At 37.3% G+C, this 20,618-nt stretch overlaps 1 protein-coding gene and 1 long non-coding RNA gene across 7 annotated transcripts in view; one reads left to right on the top strand and one right to left on the bottom strand.

Moving 5' to 3' along the window:
* Window positions 1-20,618, top strand: part of DLC1 (DLC1 Rho GTPase activating protein) — a 512,426-nt gene that overhangs the window by 69,451 nt on the left and 422,357 nt on the right. For 2 of the 5 annotated variants that reach the window (XM_081520934.1, XM_081520937.1), the window contains exons 1-2: window positions 7,685-7,934; window positions 11,066-11,113. The exons of 1 other annotated variant lie outside the window; for it this stretch is intronic. The gene's annotated coding sequence lies outside the window, so the exon portion shown is untranslated. Of the gene's footprint in view, window positions 1-6,820; window positions 7,212-7,684; window positions 7,935-11,065; window positions 11,114-20,618 lie in introns of those variants that run through there. 2 more of the 5 variants (XM_081520935.1, XM_081520946.1) reach the window with 2 other exon arrangements.
* LOC145517787 (uncharacterized) overlaps window positions 4,202-20,618 on the bottom strand; it is a 41,602-nt gene continuing 25,185 nt past the window's right edge. Inside the window, exon 4 of one of the 2 annotated variants that reach the window (XR_014062330.1) lies at window positions 4,202-7,976. This is a non-coding gene — a long non-coding RNA (uncharacterized LOC145517787). The remainder of the gene's footprint in view (window positions 7,977-20,618) is intronic. The other variant, XR_014062331.1, reaches the window with a different exon arrangement.

Below are 20,618 nucleotides of genomic sequence, written 5' to 3'. Positions count from 1 at the left end.
ACAAAGAGTTGGACATGACAGCGAGTGAACAACAACAATGATTTATGCCAGGAATGTAAGATTTGTTTAAAGTTTGAAAATCAATTGATGACATGCAGCATTATTAACAGACTTAGAAAAACTTTATAATAGATTAAAAAATAAAAATCTTATTCAGAAAAATCTTTTTTTGGATTGAAGTATAATTTCCTGATTAAAAAGAACTCTCAACAGACTAGAAGTAGGGAAGGGTTTCTCAACCTCAACATGGTCGACATTTCGGTCAGATAATTATTTGCTGTGGGAACCTGACATTTTGGATCAGATAATCATTTGTTGTGGCAAACTGTAATTGTGCATTACAGTATATTTTGGAGCCAGAAGCACCACTCTGTTCAGTTGCGATGACCAAAAAATATCTCCAAACATCTGTAAACTTCCTTATTAAATAAATTCCTACTCCTGGTTGAGAACCACTGAAATGGAGGGAAATTCCCTCATCTGATAAAGGACATCTACCAGAAAAATATCCTTGCAGCTAATATCATAATTAATGGCAAGAGTCCAAATGCTTTTTCCTTTAGACCCAAGACAAGGCAAAACTGTCCACTTTCACCTATGTTATTCAACATTGTAGTGCAGATTCTAGCCTGTGGAATAAAACAACAACAACAAATAAAAAAGTAACAGGACTTCCCTGGTGGTGCAGTGGAAAAGAGTCTGCCTGCCAATGTAGGCAACTCCAGGTTCAGGAAGAGTCCACATTTTGTGGAGCAACTAAGCCCCTGAACCACAACTACTGAAGCCTGTGTGCCTAAAATCCATGCTCAGCAACAAGAGAACCACAGCAATGAGAAGTCCACATACTGCAACCAAGAATAGTCCCTGCTCATTGCAACTAGAAAAAGCCTGTGCAAAGCAAAGAAAACCCAGAACAGCCAAAATTAATTAATTAAAAAATTAAAACGTTCAGGTTGAAAAAGAAGAAGCAAAACCATCTAATCACATACCACGTAATCTATTTGGAAATCTTAGGGATCATCAAAAAGCTACTGAAATTAGTGAGTTTTGCAAGTTTGCAGGATATAAAATCAAACACGAAAATAAACTGTGTTCTATGTAATAGCAATAAACAAGTGGAAATGGAATTTTTGGAATATACCATTTACAATAGTCTCAAAAATATGAAATACTTAGAGATAAATCTGACAAAAATGTGCAAAACTATTACAGTGAAAAGAAGGAAACACTTGTAAGAGAAACTAAAAACCTAAATAAAAGAAGAGACAGATTGTGTTCATGAAACAGAAGACAATGTTATTAAGATGTTACTTCTCCCCTAAATTGATCAAAATTCCAGCAAGCATTTTCATGGAAATGGACAAGCTGCTTCTAAGATTCATATAGAAGTGTAATTGTCCTAGATTATCCAAACAACTTTGAAAAAAAAAAGAACAAAGATAGAATATTTACACTACTTGATTTCAAATCCCACTGTAAAGCTACAGTAATGAATATCATGCAGTGTTGCATAAGAGATAGACAAATAGGTCAATGGAACAGAATAGAGTCAAGAAATAGAACATCACATATTTGGTCAATTGATTCTTGTTAAAGGGATAAAGGCAATTTTGTGGAGGACAGCTATTACAAATGGCACTGGAGCAACTGGGTATCCTCATTCAAAAAAAAAAAAAGTTTAATCCACCCTCTTACTATGCCATATAAAAAAATTAACTTTAAATGTATCAAAGAGCCTAAATGTAAAATGTAAAGCCATAAAACTTCTAGCATAACGTACAGGAGAAAATCTTTGTGATCCTAGATTGGGTAATGAAACCTAATTTCTTTGCCTTGAGACTGGAAACACAATCCATCAAAGAAAAAATGTGTTTATATTTTTCTTTTCTCAAAATTAAGAACTTCCACTTTATAAAAGGCACTGTTAAAAAATGAAAAGACAAACTAAACTAGGAGGAAATATTTGCAAATCATCTGATAAAGAACCTGTATGCAGAATACACCAAGATCTCTCGACTTTTACTTCTTACGTACCATGTCTAATTCTTCAGGAACGATCTCTTGGCATCACACACCAAAAAAAGTTCACCTTTCTCATCGCCTCCACCAGAGCCCTTCATGTCTCTCAGCTGGATTTCCATAGGAACCTCCTAACTGGTCTTTTTTTGGCCCTTAGTTCCTCTCAGCCTGTTAATACAGCAGCCAGAGGAACCCCATTACAACGTAAAGCGGATCTTGCCACTCAGCCCTGCCAGGGCACCACTTTTCAGAATCAAAGCCAAAGTCCTTACAAGATACCACCTGACTCACTCACTCTTCCTTATCTTTCTGAGCACATCTTGTCCTTCTCTACCCTTTCCTCCTTCCATCTCAGCCTCATTGATTTCCTTGCTATTTTGGGAAACTGCCAGGCACACTCTTTTTAGGATCTTGTTTACACTGCCTGGACTCTATGACTCTCAGATATCTATATGGCCATCTCCCTCTCCTTTTAAAACTTTTACTAAAAAGTCCCTCAGAGAGATCTCCCCTGATATCTCTTAGTTAACTCTGTAACATGATTGTCCCTTACTCCTCATATTCTTTATCATGCTCTGCATTTTCTGCTTCCCTTAGTAGTTATTCATATACTAGATAATTTATATATTTATGCTTGTTGTGCATTACCAATCCTCTACCCTCCATTTTAAGGTCCGTGAAGGCAAAGTCCTTTTTTTCTTTTGGTTGGGTGGTGTTTAATGATATATCCTAAGTGCACAGAACAGTACCATGAATATAGCAAATACAAATTAAATATTGCTTGAATGTGGGGACAGATATTAAGTATGTCACTCGATAAGTATTCTGAGGCTTTCCAGTGGTTCCGTTTTAAAGAGACAAATATGAGAAGTATCCTCGTATTTTAACAGAAATCAAACACATATTCCTTCAAGGCTACAAGCCTTGGTAACAAGTTCATGACTCCCATCCCCACTGCTCCCCCTCCAGCGGTACACTGAGGATGCTGCCCTGGATGCTGGAGTATAGGATAAGGAGTCAGGTGGAATGACTCTGAAAGGGTAGAGATTTAACTGCAGCAGAAGTTTTATGAGATGAAGAAATCTGGACACAGATAGTTTCACCTTTTCCAGGCGAACAGAGGATGCAAGAGGCAATGTATAAAAACAATAAGAGCATTTGAAAGGACAACAAGAGAAGCTAGAGAAAGCATGAGCTTTAAGGCCTAAAGAAAAGTGGAAATATTTTTTGAATAGACTGAAGATACAGGGAAATGAGAATTTCAGAGAACGTTATATTAACCTCAACAAAGACGCTAAAGAGTACCAAATGGGCCATGTTAGCCTAAGTTGTCATACAGAACAAATCTTTGTGGGACGTAGAACTAACCTTCGCCTCCACTAGCTGGGCACACCTAGACCTCTCTAAAGTATCTTTCATGGCTTGGGATCTTCATGCTTCTAAGAATATCCTGGCCCTTTTGAACAGGCAGGAAGAGTCAACGTTTTCAGAGACCATATATATTGTACCAGTGTAGTTTTTCTTTCTTTCTTTTTTTTTTTTTTTTTTTTACTGTTTTCTAAGTTTATTGCTCTGACTCACATGTGGTTACTCCAATAAATTGCAAGCAAAGTTTTTACACAGATTGTTGAACGATCAGTTTTCATAGGCAGTTTCTTCATGGCTTCCTAGGTGGCGCTAGAGGTAAAGAATCTGCCTGCCAGTGCAGGAGATGCAAGAGGCTTGGATCCCTTGGTCAGGAAGATTTCCCTGGAGGAGAGAGTAACAGCCCACTCCAGTATTCTTGCCTGGAGAATCCTCATGGACAGAGCAGCCTGGAGGGCTACAGTCCGTGGGGTCGCAACGAGTTGAAGACACCTGAGTGACTAAGCACAGCACGTACTTGTGTGGACAAGTCTAAAGTGCTTTAAAGACATTCAGTCTCTCTATATATTAATTTTAAATTCATTACTATTAGGACACTATTCTTTCACTAGAACAGAAAAATAAAAGCCTGCTTATACCCACAATATCATAAATGTTAAATGTGAGTGCTGAATCAATGATGTTTGCTACTCAATTCATAAAGGGTTAAAGACTATTTTCAAAGGATAGGTCCCACTTTGCACAGTCAAAAGGTTGTTGGACTTCAGAGTCATTGAACAATTCTGTAAAAGTGCAGATTTAAACTTCCCAATGATAGTTGAGGATTAGCTATCCAGTCATAGCCAGTGTTTATTATTTAGATCCTAGTACATGGGAAGAAGGACAGGGAAGCCTGGCATGCTGCAGTTCATGAGGTTACAAAGAGTCGGATACAACTTTGTGATTGAACAACAATAATAGCATGGAATAAAAGCTAATCGTCACAATAGCTTATAATCCTCATTCTGCAATTCCTTTTTCTTTAAAAAAAAAAAAAAAGTACCTAATTGTTCCACCAATAAAATTGTTCCAAATGTATACATTTAACTGAGCTCAATAGATAAAAGTCTTCAGGAAAACAATCATAGAATAGAGATGCAAACATGAAAAGGGCAATTGTTTAAATGGTAAAAATAATTCTAGATAACAATGACTGCCACACCAGCCATGAAGTCTAATGACTTGACATGGACTATCATCTCTAATTTTGAAAAACCTTTAGATCCAGAGACTAAAACCAAGGTTTATGCAGGCTAAGTAATTCGAATAGGGTCATCACGATTGTTAGTTTTGGAGCCAGAGTCCTTTCCTGATACTTTGCTTTCAACTTTTTAACTGCCTCTCTACCATATTTTATTAGCTGAATAATATGCAAACATTTAAAGGAGTTTTGTATTGAGATTTACAAGTGGATAGGAGAAGAGGACAAATATCTTGGACCCCTTCTATGTGCCTGACACTATGTTAAATATTTAGGAAACGATTTCATTAGTTATCTTTATCCTCATATTTGGTAAAGCATTTATGAGAATATAAGTTCTGGGATTTGTTTGGAGTCAGGCAACTGAAGGATGAAAAATAAATAAGAGTGATTAAAGATTTGGGAAGTAATCCTTCTAAATAATAGAGTAAATCATGAAGTCTTATTTGTTTAGGGAAGAGAACGTTAAGGAGAAAATTACTAATAAGAGTATGTGGATATCTAAAAAACCATTTATAAATCTATGTGAACAGGGTTTTGTTGTTTCCTCAGGCCAATATAAACAGAAACAAGGCTAAATTATACAAGAGGGGGATTATAGTACTCAGGAGGAGAATCTAGTCAAGAAGAATTAGCGGAGTGAGAATGTTTATTGAGTGCCCTCTGTTACCAGAGGCAGAGCTACAAGCAGATAGGTATAGAGATACACAAGTTATTTTAGGAAAGAACTTACATCAATTCTCATTCCATTCTGCTCCAGTGTTTTCTGAAGGGAAACAGATAAATTTATAAATATATCTGTATATAAAGTTAATCCTGTTTTCCAATCTGAGAGTTATGTGGAATTGTCCATATTTATAAGGAGGAATCTGAAACTCAGAGAGTTTAAGAAGTCTTCCTAGTTTCACACAGCAATTAAGAGAGAGTCTAGAGAGACAGCTGAACTCAGGGTGTTACAGTTAGAAAGTTTGGGTTCCAATGTAGATTTGGTTACTCCCCATCATTTGATTGTGAGAAAATTACTCTCATAAATTTCTAATACTTCATCTGTAAGATAAAAATAAGAATACACACAATGATAGTTGGGAAGATTAAATAGTTTCAGTGGAAGTATTTTGAATATGAACATAAATGACTCTTTAAAGAATTTATGAAGTTGTGGACTTCCTTCTTGTGGCTGAAGGTTAACGTCAAGGAATCTAAATGCTCATTTTTTAGCCAGTAATATTTTGGGATAAACTCCTAAAAATTACTTCTCCCTCCAGGTTATTTGAATGTTCCTCATCTGAAAATTATGTATAAAATGTTATCCGTGCCACTTACCATTTTAACCAAATTTAACATACAAACCAAATGTTAAGCATTGAGTTTGATATTTCTGATAGTCCATGCTTTGCACTAATTTTGAGATTTTAGCTACCCAATAAGAAAAGAAATAATGGCTATAACATAATACTCTGACTTCTCATCTACTCAGTAGTATCAGGAAGTACTCAAAACATGATCATTATGCTATCTAGGTGTCTGTCAGTCTTTATAAAAATTAGAGAATAAATGTGAATAATGAAAACTGCTTACAATTTCAGAGATGTACCACATAGATCTAGGGCTAATAGGTTTAATATTTCTTGTATTCCTTTTTATGTTCCTTTTTTATCATATAGAAATTGGGATTGTTCCTCTTATTATTGGAAATCTCTGGGTAGTTGCAAGCCCCTTGTAGACCCAATGATCAGGTTAATCTGATCACTAATCCCTGAAAGAAATACCTATGTTATAAACAGCAAGAGAATCCACTGATTGTAAATAAAGCAGAAGGGAGGCATTACTGAACAGTTTCAACCAAGCAAGATAATTAAACTCAGAGATGCTGTTTCCTGTTTCACTGGTATAAACAACCAGCCTGCTGCACCGGCCTCTGCACAACCTGGATGTCCCAAGGCCACATCACTCTTCTTTCCTTCCACTTTCCCCAAAGAGAGTTCTGGGTCATAAAGGAAGAATTGGTGCAACTTCTTTCCTGAAACCTTGCGCTTCCTCTGCCTTGATATTTGTGTCATCTTATTATAAGAGGAGCGAACATCTATTATTAATTGATGCACTAATTAAAGCCATATTTGCAGTTTCCATTAGCTTATTCCCTACGTTCTCCAGAGTTGGCTGTCTGGTTTTAATCAAAACCAAATGGTAGTCCAAGTTCCCAGCCTAGAGCAGCTAGGAGGAAGTTATCCAGTGGAGGCATAAGAAAGCAGAAAAGATAAACAGACGATAGCTCACAACATTTGTGTCGGAGGAAGGATACAGATACTGTGAGCTGCTTGAGAGATGTGAGTCCCAGACTGTGTTCTGCGGGATGGAAGCAGTTGCAAGTGGTTAATGTCAGCAAGACTGTAATAGGATCAAGATGGAGTCTGTCTTCTGCTTTTCCAGCACTAGATGTGTGTGACTGGAGGATTCTGGCCAGAAGCAAGGCTGCCTGGGCCCTGACACAAACTACTTTATTTCCGAGAAGGATTCTTGGGATCAGAGATCTTGAAGAAAACGTTCTGTTTGCTGGATTCCTAGGATCTCACTTAGCAGATCTCAGGTACGGTGTGTAATCTGGCTGCAGCATTTTAAAGGAAGGAGCGGTCAAAAGGTTTTCAAATTTAGAAGAATTACGGTATTATAACTCTAACTGCATCTTGCTCCCTTAAAAGATCTTTTGAAAGGAGTCCTGCAAAGGTATTTTGATTACATTGTGTGTATACACTGAATACAGTGGAAAAGTTGTACAGGAAGAAAAGAACTATGTTTTCTATCTTTTTTTTTTTCTTTTCCATAAGCAGTGTGGGATAGAAAAAGGCTTTACGGCTTTATGACTCTCCAGCTAATCACCTCAAGGGTTTTGACAAACTCACTTCAGTTCTGTGTAAAATCAGAACTCCTAAATCGCCGGCCTCAGGGCTCCCCCCTCCCCTCCTCCCGGCTCAGTCTTTCTCACACGCACACCACTCAGAGGCAGGAAATGCTTCGCAGGCAATCTGGGCCTGGTTGTGGAGGCCCCTTTTGCAAAACATCAGTCTGAATTTACTAGACAGAAGTCACTAGGAACGCCTTGACAGACTCCGGCTTCGGCTAAGGCTCCCTCCAGCTGCGGAGGCTGTTTTTGTTAGAATCACACACTGCGCAGAACCGCTTAGAATAGAGCCATGATCTCAACCACGAAATGTGAACTTATATTTTGGAGAAAGTAACGGAGACGGACTCCTCTCCTAGGCTGAGTGTTGAAGCATGTCATGCCTCGGCGTTTCAGCTCCTCCTCGTCGAGGTAAGACGCTGTGGACTATCTATCTCTCCGCTTTGAGGCAATCTATAGAGAGGCAGAAAGATTGAGAGACATGTTAGCATCTTGCACGGAGTGAGTGGTGATTTCCTGGGTCTTAGAGCTGAGCCACGAAATCAGAAGTGGAAAAGGTTTAGTAAGTAGAAAACTGTGGGTCAAACTGTTTTAGCAGAATGTCAATTCGGAAATAGGCTCTAGGGAGACTTCACTCTTTTTCTCCGTAGAGTAAGATCTTATTTTCAAGTCCTTTTCATCCTTAACTTATTTATGACTAGAGCCAGAAGACCAGTTTCCCTATTATATGACTTATGTGAAACAAATACATTATTGTCACACATTAAGTGTGAGGTGTAAATGATTTTTTTTTCTTTCCCTGTCTTTTGCCAACAGAAGAGTAGATCCTACTAGAATGACTTTATTACTTAATAATGCATCTTTCAAAGAGAAGTTTGTGTCTCGTTTAAAATATGAAGGCTGGATTCTTCAGTATGTCCCCACCCAGTTTCAACTACAGGTCAAACTGCTAATGTACAGCTTGCTAATAAATGGTTTATTTATTTATTTTTCAAAAAAGTAAACACATGAAAGTTTACAACTTATTTCTATCCTAAATAGAATTTACTCTGATTTTTAAAAATTTAAATATCAGAATTAGATTTAAGATATATATTAACTTTCCTGAATTAACTATTCACTGCTCAAATTCTGTGTGAATATTTTTGAATAATTAAAGTAAATCTCAATGACAATGACATTCATTATTACCATTTTAAGGTTGCTGGAAATCACTAGAATCATAGAAAAAGCTGATTTGTGTCCATAATTCATGTAATCATAAAATTACATTTCCACTGGACTCTAGTGTTTTTAAGTTATGTTTACATGTGCAGTGTATAAGGAAAGAAATTTAGTAATGACTGAAGTAGCAGAGAGTTTTAATAGATAACACAGTATTATATTTATACTTCTGAATATTTAGAATGAAAACCATTATTTTATAGAAATAATATGGAAAGATATGTGAAAGAAACAAATAGCCATGCATATTTCCAAATTTGTTAGATGAACAAAAAATATCCTAAATGAAATATGAAAGCTATTTGACAGTTGGATCATATGAAGTCAAAGTTTTCATCATAAACTTTGACATGGTATAAGGGGTGACCATTTGCTGTCTTAGCTAATCATGCTTAAATTTTATGCTAGAATAATTTGTGTTGACAAATTCTAACTATTCACTAACAATTTAAGTCGTGTTAAGACTTAAAAGTGATAAAAAAGAATCTGTTTAATATGTTAAAAATAAAATATTGACTTTTCTAAATTATAATTTAATAAAATTCCTCAATAGAATTTTAAGGAAGGAAAAAAAATATGAGAGGTCACCCCTTCTAACACTGTCTTAAAGGTACCAAAAAAGAAGCTGAAGTATGACATTCAAAAATGACCTGTCCAAGGTCACACTGCTAGTTAGTAGAAGAGATGACATTGGAACCACCGTACCCTGTGTCATAATTCACATAACTTTATATTACATCACCTTCCTCCCAAATGATAATTTTGCATCTTAGGGTGTGAACATATCCATATCTGGTAGAAGGCTACCTTTAAACAGAAAATTGAAATGCTTCTTTAAAAAAAAAAGCTTACAGCTGCCACTAGTATTACAGTGTGGGGGAAAAGAAAATTCATGGTTTTAAAAAAGAATCAAATTTACTTAAGTAATGAAATTTCCTCAAATGCAAAAGTTTTCTTCTACCTTCAACAAACACTTTAAAGGAGTAACTTGTTTGTGACCGTTTTGTTACATTTCATGTTTATGCCCAGGAAATCAATCCATATGCTAATAATTATATTAATTTTAAACTGATGTTTCTTAAAAACATAGAGTTAGAAAGGAGGTTGTCTGATTCATATCCTTGTATCTAAATGGTATCATTATAACCCAACCCAACCAGTGATGTTCAGGAAAGATTTTACTGCCCCCCATTGGAATCAGTTTAAGAATCTTACATACCCAGACATGTTTTTATTTAAATAACCTAAATCTCCATTGCTGTAGCCTGTTTCCAGTTCTATGAGTTTTTACCTCAGTGGAAATGTGAAAAGGCTAAATGGACATGTGAAAATATGTGTATATTTTGAGGCCAAATAAACCCACTTCTTTTTATCATGCCTTCAACAGCTTATGTTTAGTCCTTTAATTGGTTCATATATCTACTCTGAGCCTTCTACAAAGTCCTTTAGTTGTAGAATGCAGAATTTGTTATGGTATATAAATAAATGGCTGACCAGTGCAGTGTTAAATGGAGGAGTTGGCTGTTTCATCTGTGCCATTCTTCATATATGACAGTATATGTTGCTATTCATGCTGAAACACTGCACTTTCCATGGCAAGAGCCTTTCTAATAAAACTAATATGTTTCATTTCTAGTACATCCCATGTTGTTAGAGAAAATGTGAGTCATGACCCTTTTTTCCCCATTTTTATGAACCAGATTGAATTTCCTGATGCTATTACCCCTGAAAAGATAAGCTATTCAACACTTCCAACGTCTCCACACTCTACGTGATTGGAATGAGGAATAAACACTGTAAAGCAATAGCCCATATAACTGATTGCATGATTACTAAAGGGCTTAGTAAAAGAGAGTAGTACATTTCTTGAGTACATTATAATAAAAAAGAGAATTTTTCTGGCCCTATCCAAGTCTGCCCATACCATATGTGCGTGCTAAGTCCCTTCAGTCATTTTCGACTCTTTGCGACCCCATGGACTGTAGCCCGCCAGGCTCCTCTGTCCGTGGGATTCTCCAGGCAAGAATACTGGAGTAGGGGGCTGTGCCCCCCCGGTGGATCTTCCTGACCCAGGGATCGAGCCCGCATCTCTCATGTCTCCCGCTTTGGGAGGCGGGTTCTTTGCCACTAGCGCCACCTGGGAAGCCCCTACCTATACCTACACCTGCAACAAGCACTTTGTTTGGTGAGCAAGTCGGGTCTGACTCTTGGGGACCATGGGGTAGACTTACTGAGTCTACCTGTAGCCTGACAGGTTTCTCTGTCCATGGGATTCTCCAGGCAAGGATACTGGAGTGTGTTGCCATTCTCTTCTCCAGGGGATCTTCTTGACCCAGGGATTGAACCTGCATCTCCTGCATTGGCAAGTGAGTTCTTTACTGCTGAGCCACCGGGGAGGCCCACGAATACTTTAGGCATGGTTTAGTCTTACTTATAGAGAAAGAGTCTTATGGGATTAAAACAACTCTAAACTGGGACATTTAAAATGTCTTTTTGGTTTTGTTTTGTTTTTACTGTGCTGAGTCTTAGTTGTGCATGCAGTATCTTTAGTTGCAGCATGCGAGCTCTTAGTTGAGGCTTGTGGGATCTAGTTCTATGACCGGGTATTGAACCCAGGCCCCCATGCATTGGGAGTGCAGAGTTTTAGCCACTGGACCATCCTTTCATTGATTTTCTTTTCAGAGAATGAATGAATTGGCATCAATATCATCTTACAATGAGAATTCTCTCTGTAGATATCATTACAGTACAGCAAAGTTGCAAATGAGTGATGATTTAGATTTGGATCAGTTATTATTTGAATAAATGTTAAGAATTTTACATCAGAATTTAAAGAGTGAGGGAAAATTCCTCCAGATTTTAAGAAAATAGCATAAATGTTGTGTCTTCTTCTTCCAAGTGAATGATAAAGCCCTTATTTGCACAATTTAAGTCAAACAGGTTTAGAGAGAAGCCCAAATTCAGATTGTCTTTGATGTGGATACAGAAATACAGCATGTACTTCTGCCGTTCTCATTTGGCACTAAACTGCTGGTCACCTCACAGAGTTTTTAGAAAAAGATGGGCTTAGTTTTTGAGGAAGTTAATCAGAATAAAGGTGAAGTGCGGACCTTGAGACCTAGTTTAAAAGAGATTATTTATTTTGATTCAGTGTATTATAAAATATAATAAGTGAACTTGAAAATATTAAATAGGAATTCCTGTGTTTAAAAAAAGAAACAAAAGGCAGTGTAAAGAGCATGCATGTGAACTTATGAAAGAAGATAGAGGATTGAAAAAAGCAGCTGTAACTGCTTGTATGAATGAAAGTGAAGTGAAAGTCACTCAGTCTTGTCCGACTCTTTGCAACCCAATGGACTATACAGTCTATGGAATTCTCCAGGCCAGAATACCAGAGTGAGTAGCCTTTTTCTTCTCCAGGGGATCTTCCCAACCCAGGGATGGAACCCAGGTTTCCCACATTGCAGGTGGATTCTTTACCAGCTGAGCCACAAGGGAAGACCTCTATGTATGAAAAGGTTGTCTTATTAGATTGAAATAACAGAATGGCTTAGCAATACAGTTCAGATAATCCAGAGGGAATCACTCCATTAGAAGAAATGAGATAGAAATAAAGTAGGAAGAGTAGAAAGCAAGATCAGAAATTCAGTAAGTGTTGCTTTTTATTCCCAGCAATTGGCAAAATATCTAGTGTGTCAGGTATTGTCAATACCTGTTTTTTTAGTAAATGTTTGTGGAGTAAATAGGAGGGAAAGAAGAAAGAAAGGAAAGGAAAACCAATGTTGAAGAGTGGGTGTTGTGAGACTTTTTTTTTAAGTTTTCCAGACATCCTGTAATGACTGAATAATAATTTTTAAAGAGGAAGGAAAATAAGAGGTTGGCAAGAGTCATCAGAGCCTGAGGCCAGAGGTTAACAACACTCTCATAAGATGACATTACAAGTTCATTAAGAACCAGAGGGAAGCGTGAGCATCCAAAAATAGTTCAAAGTTAAAAGTTACATGAGGCCAGTGAGAGCAGAGCGCTGGTGAATTTTCCACGATTTAAATGGGGCGGTGTACGGGAAAGCTCATGGGAAGAGACAGAAAACGGGCTCGGTCTTGCATCTTTGCCATTTGAAATCTGCTCTGTGGCTTCAAGCATGCCCCATATCTACTTTGAGCTTCTGCTTTTTATTGGTAAAATCTGGAAGATACTGTAAATATTTATATCACCGGGTCATTTTGAGCATCAGATTAGACTTTGTATGTGCCAATTGGGTCGCATACAGTATAACAAACAAATTTCTGTTTTTTTTTTTTTTTAAAAAGCAGAGGTCAAATGAATCAAGAAAGAAAGAATCATGGCTTTTCACTCTGTGGTCAAATCACTCATCTGTATTGAAATAACATGGGCATACACGGGATAGTTCCAGTTCTTCCTCAGTCATAGATTCTGCAGCTAAGATCTGTCAAAATAAAGGAATTTTTGCTGTCACCATCTTCATCATCATCATTGTCTTCTAGTATCTAGTGAATTATTGCACTATGCCATGGATTAAGTGCTTTACATGTATTATCAGCTCATCATTATTATTATAGCCCAATATTATTATTTCTCTCAATGATTTTCATTATTCCTATTCTTGAAGTGAGAAAACTTGGGAAGACAGAACCTAAGTAATGAATGCAAATCACCAGAAAAACAAGAAGATTCAACATACATCTTGCCCTCACAAAAAATAGAGATAATAAACACTAGGCACCAATAGGCGTTGGACATTGACCTATTACTTAGTCCTGCCAAAACGTCTCTGTATAAAATAGGATAATAACAGTACCCACTACATAGAGTACTTATTGCTTATGAATATTATTACTAAAGGAGACAGTGTAAGGACAACACCAAATACAGGGCCTGATCCACAGTAAATGCTTAATACATGGAAGCTTTTTTCCTATCACTATTACCACGATCATTGAAAGTTTCTAATGCACCAACTATTTCTTGGGTATTTGGGACAGTTGGTAGTAAAAATAGTCTCAAATATGCATAAGCAGATGAAAAGATAAGCTGAGAATTATAGATATTAAATATAGAAGGAAATCCCTGGTGGCTCAGCAGTAAAAGAATCCATCTGCAATGCAGGATACACGGGTTCAATCCCTCAGTTGGAAAGATCATCTGGAGAAGGAAATGGCAACCCACATCTGTATTCTTGCCTCGAAAATCCCATAGACAAAGGAGCCTGGCAGGCTACAGTCCATGGGGTCGCAAAGAGCTGGACACGACTAAACCACTACTACCACAGAGGACAAAAGTTAATATCAGAGGCATCAATCCCTGATAGGATACCAACCTAACAGAAGTAGCTAAGTTCTCAAATGATTTCATGTTCCTGAGTTCAGTGAAAGTTGTACTTATCAAATGACTGAAATCTCAGTATCATGTTGTCACTGAGCTGTTTGAGCACCTGTGTTGCTGTAGCCCTATCTCTTATTTATATTTAGTGATTACTATGTCTACTGTTGGAGTGTTCTTAGAAATGATAGCAAAGCTAAAAATAGAAAGTGACCACTTAAAGCAAAGCCACATCTCACTATGCTGATGATAAAGCATTATAATTCATGTCTGTTGTGGAATAGAAGTATCTTTTTACAAAAAGGCAGAAACCACATTTCAGTCATATTGCTTTGCCATAAAAAAAGACAATGAAACATTTGATATAAACTTTAATTTTAAGCTGTTTCCTGTTGCATCAAAAATTTCAAGTGAAACAAGTTCGGAGCAAAAGCAATACTTTTCTTTGGTTTTAAGAGAGTTTGCAGAAAAGATATGAAGTCAAAATGCCAAATAATTAATCATTTGTTAATGAATTTATTTGCAGAAATACCTAAGCTACAATGTAGTTCTAGATGCTCAAAGGGATCTGCACGAAATGGAACACTTATTGAGAAGACTATGTACATAAAAAAAATAAAATAAAACATGGAATCCCAAAGGAAATATAGATATCTAGAAATTACTGCATCCATGATACAATATTATCCCCCAAGACTGCATTAATTCTGGAATCTCTTGGAAACCAATTATCTCCAAAAAACTTGTAGTGATATCAGGCAAATATCATGACATTTAAAAAGATTTAGTCACATTACACGTAGTTATTTAAGAAAACGTTCTGGGAATATGCAAACCTGGCTGACTTGAGCTATAAATTGGTGATAAGCCAGACACTGCCAGTATCTGAGCTCCTCCCTGCAAGGGAATTGGAAACTACCAGGGACAGAGGAGCCTGGCGGGCTACAGTCCATGGGGTCACAGAGAATCGGACATGAATGAGTGACTACACACACACACACACACACACGCACACACACGGCTACATTATATAGGAGGAAGCTGGAGGTAAAAATAGGACAACTCAGAAATAATAATTTGCAATTTTGTAACAGCTTGCTCTTTTCTGATGAGCTGACTTATAGTGGATTGACTGTGTTAATTTTCAAATGAACTTGCTTCCTGGAACATATTTGACTCTGAGAGCTAAGAAGGAGAAAAAAATTATCAAGCTCAGTAAAACTAATATATACATGAAAATAGGTAAACATTTTAAAAATATTTTAATTGGGTACCTATTTCTTCATTCTTTTTCTTAAGATCAAAAATGATGGAAGCTTAGATGTGTCTGCTGGAAAAAGTGATGTACTACTTACTCCATTGACTTAGTTCATTCTAGGTGGTTTATCCTGTAATTTAAAAGACTGTTGATAATTTCCAGACAGCCTAAAGACATAAAAGCTTTTTCAGATATAATATTTTAAGCTCCATTAAGTAATTTATCAATAAAGAATTTTAATAGGAGTTTGTTTTTTCCACAGACAGCTAATGAGGGATAATGAGTAAATTCCAACATTTGACACAGTATGTAAAAGTAGATGAATAATGACTTTGTGAAGGAATGAGACACAGATTGCCACTAAAAAAAGGAAATCTGCTTGCAATCATATAGCGAGAGATTTTTGCATCATGTTATACAAAAACATTAGGCTTAAGGAGAGAAGGAGGTTTCTCTCTCCTTAAGCCTAATTCTAACCCTGTCTAATTTGGATTAGAGAGTATGAATATTTTAAAGAATAAATGCTAATTGTGTTTTTTTTTCTTTTTTTTTTTTTTTGTATCAGCTGTATATAGTGCTAATTGTGTTTTATTAAAAGTTGGCTACCCTGATTAGACTCATAGAAATGCTTTTTTAAAATATGTGATTTTTTTTTTTGGCTATTTGTTCATCATGCATTTACATACAGGGATTAAGAATAACCATATCTGTCCCAGGCTTTCTTGCTGATCCTAAGCCTCCTGAATATGCGACAGCAGTTTTGCATGTTAAAGCACTCCTCTCATGTTATCATTGAGTTGGGGGCAGTGGAAGGTGCCCAGATGTGCTACAATTTAGTTTGCTAGATGATTTGATCTTTGACAGCTCCATCAAGAAAATGAATTCCATTTCGACCTCCACCCATGCTCACTGTGAGGAAGATTTACTTTGCCATTCGTGAGCACACGTTTGAAGACCTGTGTCTGTTTGACTGTTGTTGATCTTGTTCTGATTGTCTAATTCAATTCAGTAAGTGTTTGGGTGGCATGAGGATATGCAAAGGTGACTCCCCGAACGCAGGCCAAGATCCATTAAGATGTCAAATCATTATAGGATTCTCAGATTCCCCATCTCTCCATATAACCAGCTTGACCCTTATATTAGTAACAGCATGGGCCATTGTACTAATAGAAATGTTCTTTTCTTGGTTCAGGAGCATTCTCTATTCTTGCAAGAGTTCATGTTAGGGAATTTAATCTGTATGTGCGTGCATAGTTTCTCAGTCGTGTCCAACACTTTGCCACCCCAATGGACTGTAGTTTGCCAGGATTCTCTGACCGTGGGATTTCCCAGGCAAGAATATTGAGTGGGTTGCCATTTCCTACCCTGGAAAATCTTCCCGACCAAGGGATCGAACCTGTGTCTTCTGTGTGTTCTGAACTGCAGGTGGATTCTTTACCCACTGAGCCATCAGGGAAGGAGTTTAACTTACTTTTGATTAAAAGGAGATTACTGCCCTTATAATGTTCCTTCCTTCTCCCAGTGACTGAATACATACTATGTGGTTAACTATTACCCACACACATATGCACACATGCGTTATAACAGTAGTAGGAGAAAAACATGACCTAGAAATTTAATACAGGATGGGTAATTAAGAAGAAAGACGTAAAGGAAAACCAGAAGTAATTCCAGCCAAGCCATCTAGAAGAAAGTAGGAAAATACAGAGAAACCAGCAGTAGTATTATGCCTTTATTTTCCCTTCTGTTAATATGCAGCATCTGCGTGAAGGTGTCTAAAAGCAACCCAGGAGTCAATCATGTGCGTGTGTGTGCGTGTGTATTTATTTATATATGTGTATGTATATCTATATATGTCATCTCTGCTCTGAAAGGGCAAAACAAGTTCATATATATTTAGGTTTATATTCCCAATGTTTAGCAGACTGTCTGCAGCCCAGGCGTGCATGCTCAGTCACTCAGTTGTGTCTGACTCTTTGCGACCCCATGGACTATAGCCCACCAGGCTCCTTTGTCCATGGGATTTCCCAGGCAAAAATACTGGAATGGGTTTCCATTTCCTACTCCAGGAGATCTTCTCAATCCAGGGATAAAACCCATGTCTCTTGCATCTCCTGCATTCGCAGGCAGGTTCTTTACCACTGAGCCACCTGGGAAGCCTTCTGTAGCCTGTTCAGTCCTAAACAAACACTTGTTGAATAAATGACTATGATCAGGCAGTGTTGCTGTCAGTTCTAAGGTACTGCCCACTTGATTTCAGCCACAAGTACTTCGTTTGCACCGAGTTCTCCCATGCTATAGTGTCAGCAGTAGTGATTCCATTGGGTTCTTCTTCCCTGAGGACCACTGCCAGGTCAAAATACAAAATGTGTGTTCATTTCAGGAGTAGTTGCAAAAGAGCATGATAGCTTGATGTCAGAAATAAGTCAGGGATTCTCAAACTAGAATGTCTTCCATTTTTTTTTAGTACTATGTTCAACTTTGATTCATTTTAAAATACAGACTGTCTGCCACAAAACGCTTATGTTAAAGGGTGGCAATTGTTACAAAATGAGCCCACATAATACATTTTAAATCACTCTGTGTCCAAACATCCTATGTCCTAACATCACAAAAAGCAAATGTGGACATTTCACAAATATTTTCCAGAATCATTACATAATTAGAGGTACATAGGGTTTCTTGTTATATTAATACAGTGATGTTTGAACACATACATTTAAGAAGTGAAAAATCCCCATGGAAATTCACTTCATAAAATCAACACCCTAGAATGACTTACACTTTTCCAGATCCCTCATCCAAACCCTGAGCAGCTGAGCTCATTCTGAATGAAACTGCGTAATAACGATTATTTTTAAAAATGGTAATAGAAGTTTGCAAAGTAAGTCATCAGTAGTTAGAAATGTAATTTTGAATAAGGCAGCCTGGTGGGAAGGCTCAAAGGGAAACTTAGGTCTTTTACAAAGACTTCTGAATCTTACAGGACAGATTCGAGTCAATTCAGATGACTTAGAAAATGAGTCCAGGGTGCTCAGATGTGATGGACAATAATGTTCTCAGTCACTCAGTCATGTCTGACTCTGTGACCCCATGGACTGTAGCCTGCCAGGCTCCTCTGTCCATGGAATTGGAATTTTTCAGGCAAGAATATTGGAGTGGATTGCCATCTTCCTATTCCAGTGGATCTTCCCAACCCAGCAATAGAACCCGCGTCCCTTGCATGTCCTGCATTGGCAGTCAGATTCTTTACCCCTAGCGCCCTCTGGGCAGCCCAGACAATAATAATCATATTTTAGTTAATACTGTTTTCGGCCTTTAGATCTTGAAGACAGATTTTTAACTATAAATCTTACAAATCAGAATTTAATTAAGAAGTGTGAATAAGAAAGCTTGTTGAAATAACTTTTTTAAAAAAAATCTATCAGACCACAGGATTTGGAATAAACATCCACACTACAGTGGTGATGGTCATAATGGAAGTTAGAAAATTTTATGTCTTTGAGATGAATACACTATAAATTCACAGGAATGATATTGTAAATGTCCAAAGGACCTAGATAAGAAATTAGGACAGAAGGAGTCAATACTATATGAATCTGTCTAATTTACAGTCTCTCTTTGCATCTAGATTGTCTCAGAACTGTTTAACTGTCTTCCTTTGATGTTATAAAAATAATTGCCAAAGTTGAATGCAATAAGTTAACTAATATTATGGTAAGGACTTAAAGGCAAAACTTTTATGTAATCTGTTCCTCAAGGGGTTAATAAAACTCTTTCACCTTCTTCATCAAAGAAATAAAACCAGAAATCAGCCTCAACTTAAATGTAAATGTGGCTTAGGAATGACACAGTAATACCACTTGGCATTTCTTAAGTTAGCCTGCTCTTTCTACGCTGGATAAAAATAAAGAAAAGAAAGCATCTAAAACAGAACCGCCCTATTACAACCCAAATTTGCCCATGAAAGCAGAAATTTTCTGGCCTGCATCTATGCGTTTTTTCCACTTTCCGTAGCCTCCCACACGATAATGACTTATGCATGGAATTCAGGGACTTTATATTTTTCTTTTGAATGCAAAATGAATGCCAACATGGAAAATGTGAACGCTGGCCATTTTCAAAAGGATACACACAGACCTCTAAGGAAACCAAATAGCATCCAGAATGATATTTGGTCAGTCTGGGGTACCAGAATTCTAGTACATTCCTGGTCTTTACAGGATGAGAATATTTACCTTTCTGGCATGTGCTTAGTCAGAATAGCTTGAAAATTTTGGTGGGCAGTCAGACTTCTTTTCAATAGACTGAAGTGACCTGAAACCAGCACTGTGGTTAATCTTGTTTATGACTGAAATCAATAAGCCAGTCCATGTTATGTGCTGACCATTCTTGTGTGGCGTAAAAACTGGAAGTGTCTGCTCTTGAATGAGATTTTTCTTTTACAGTTCAGTCATTAGGTTTCATTATGGGACACATTTGGATTAGTCATTTTTATAAGGTTGCATTTACATTGGTGTAATTTGTTGCCTTTAACTAAGGCTTTGAATAATTCAAGGCAGAGAGGATGGATGGATATCTGGAATGTGTTTATATCCTGACCTTATCTTATGCATGGTTTTCTTGTTTACTTAAAATTTTTATGGCCAAATTCTAACAGAAATATACAAACTAAACTCCTTGGAAGCCAAATAGAATGAGACTTAAATTCCTAAAGAACTGTTTCAATTGTCTTAGTGTGCTCACATCTTCTTTTTGATTTACCTGAATCCTTACCTGAAGAGTTTAGATTTTATACCTATTACAGATGTCTGGGGGGAAAAGGAGGCTGTAGAATCTCATTCCATGGAGACAATGAAGTTTGTTGCCTCTCTGGGTCTTAGAACTGGTGCCTACTTTGAATCCAGGCTTACCCCAAGATATGTAGCCTTAGGCAAGTCATTTAACTTCTCTAAGCTTTAACAATACTAGCTTGCAAACTGGTCATAGTAGCAAAGGGATGTATGTAAATATATTTAACCTGAAAGTGAAGTCGCTGAGTCGTGTCCTACTCTTTGCGACCCCATGGACTGGAGCCTACCAGGCACCTCTGTCCATGGGATTTTCCAGGCAAGAGTACTGGAGTGGGGTGCCATTGCCTTCTCCAGGGGATCTTCCTGATCCACGGATCGAATCCGGGTCTCCCTCACTGCAGGCAGACACTTAACCATCTGAGCCACCTGGGAAGCCCATTTAACCTAAGGCATTGCAAATGGTGTGTGGTATGCCTTTTT

The sequence above is a fragment of the Giraffa tippelskirchi genome, chromosome 8 (genome assembly GCF_054371585.1).
Source record: "Giraffa tippelskirchi isolate mGirTip1 chromosome 8, T2T-mGirTip1v1.2.pri, whole genome shotgun sequence".
Classification (NCBI taxonomy): domain Eukaryota; kingdom Metazoa; phylum Chordata; class Mammalia; order Artiodactyla; family Giraffidae; genus Giraffa; species Giraffa tippelskirchi.
This window is presented reverse-complemented; position numbering and strand designations above follow the sequence as displayed.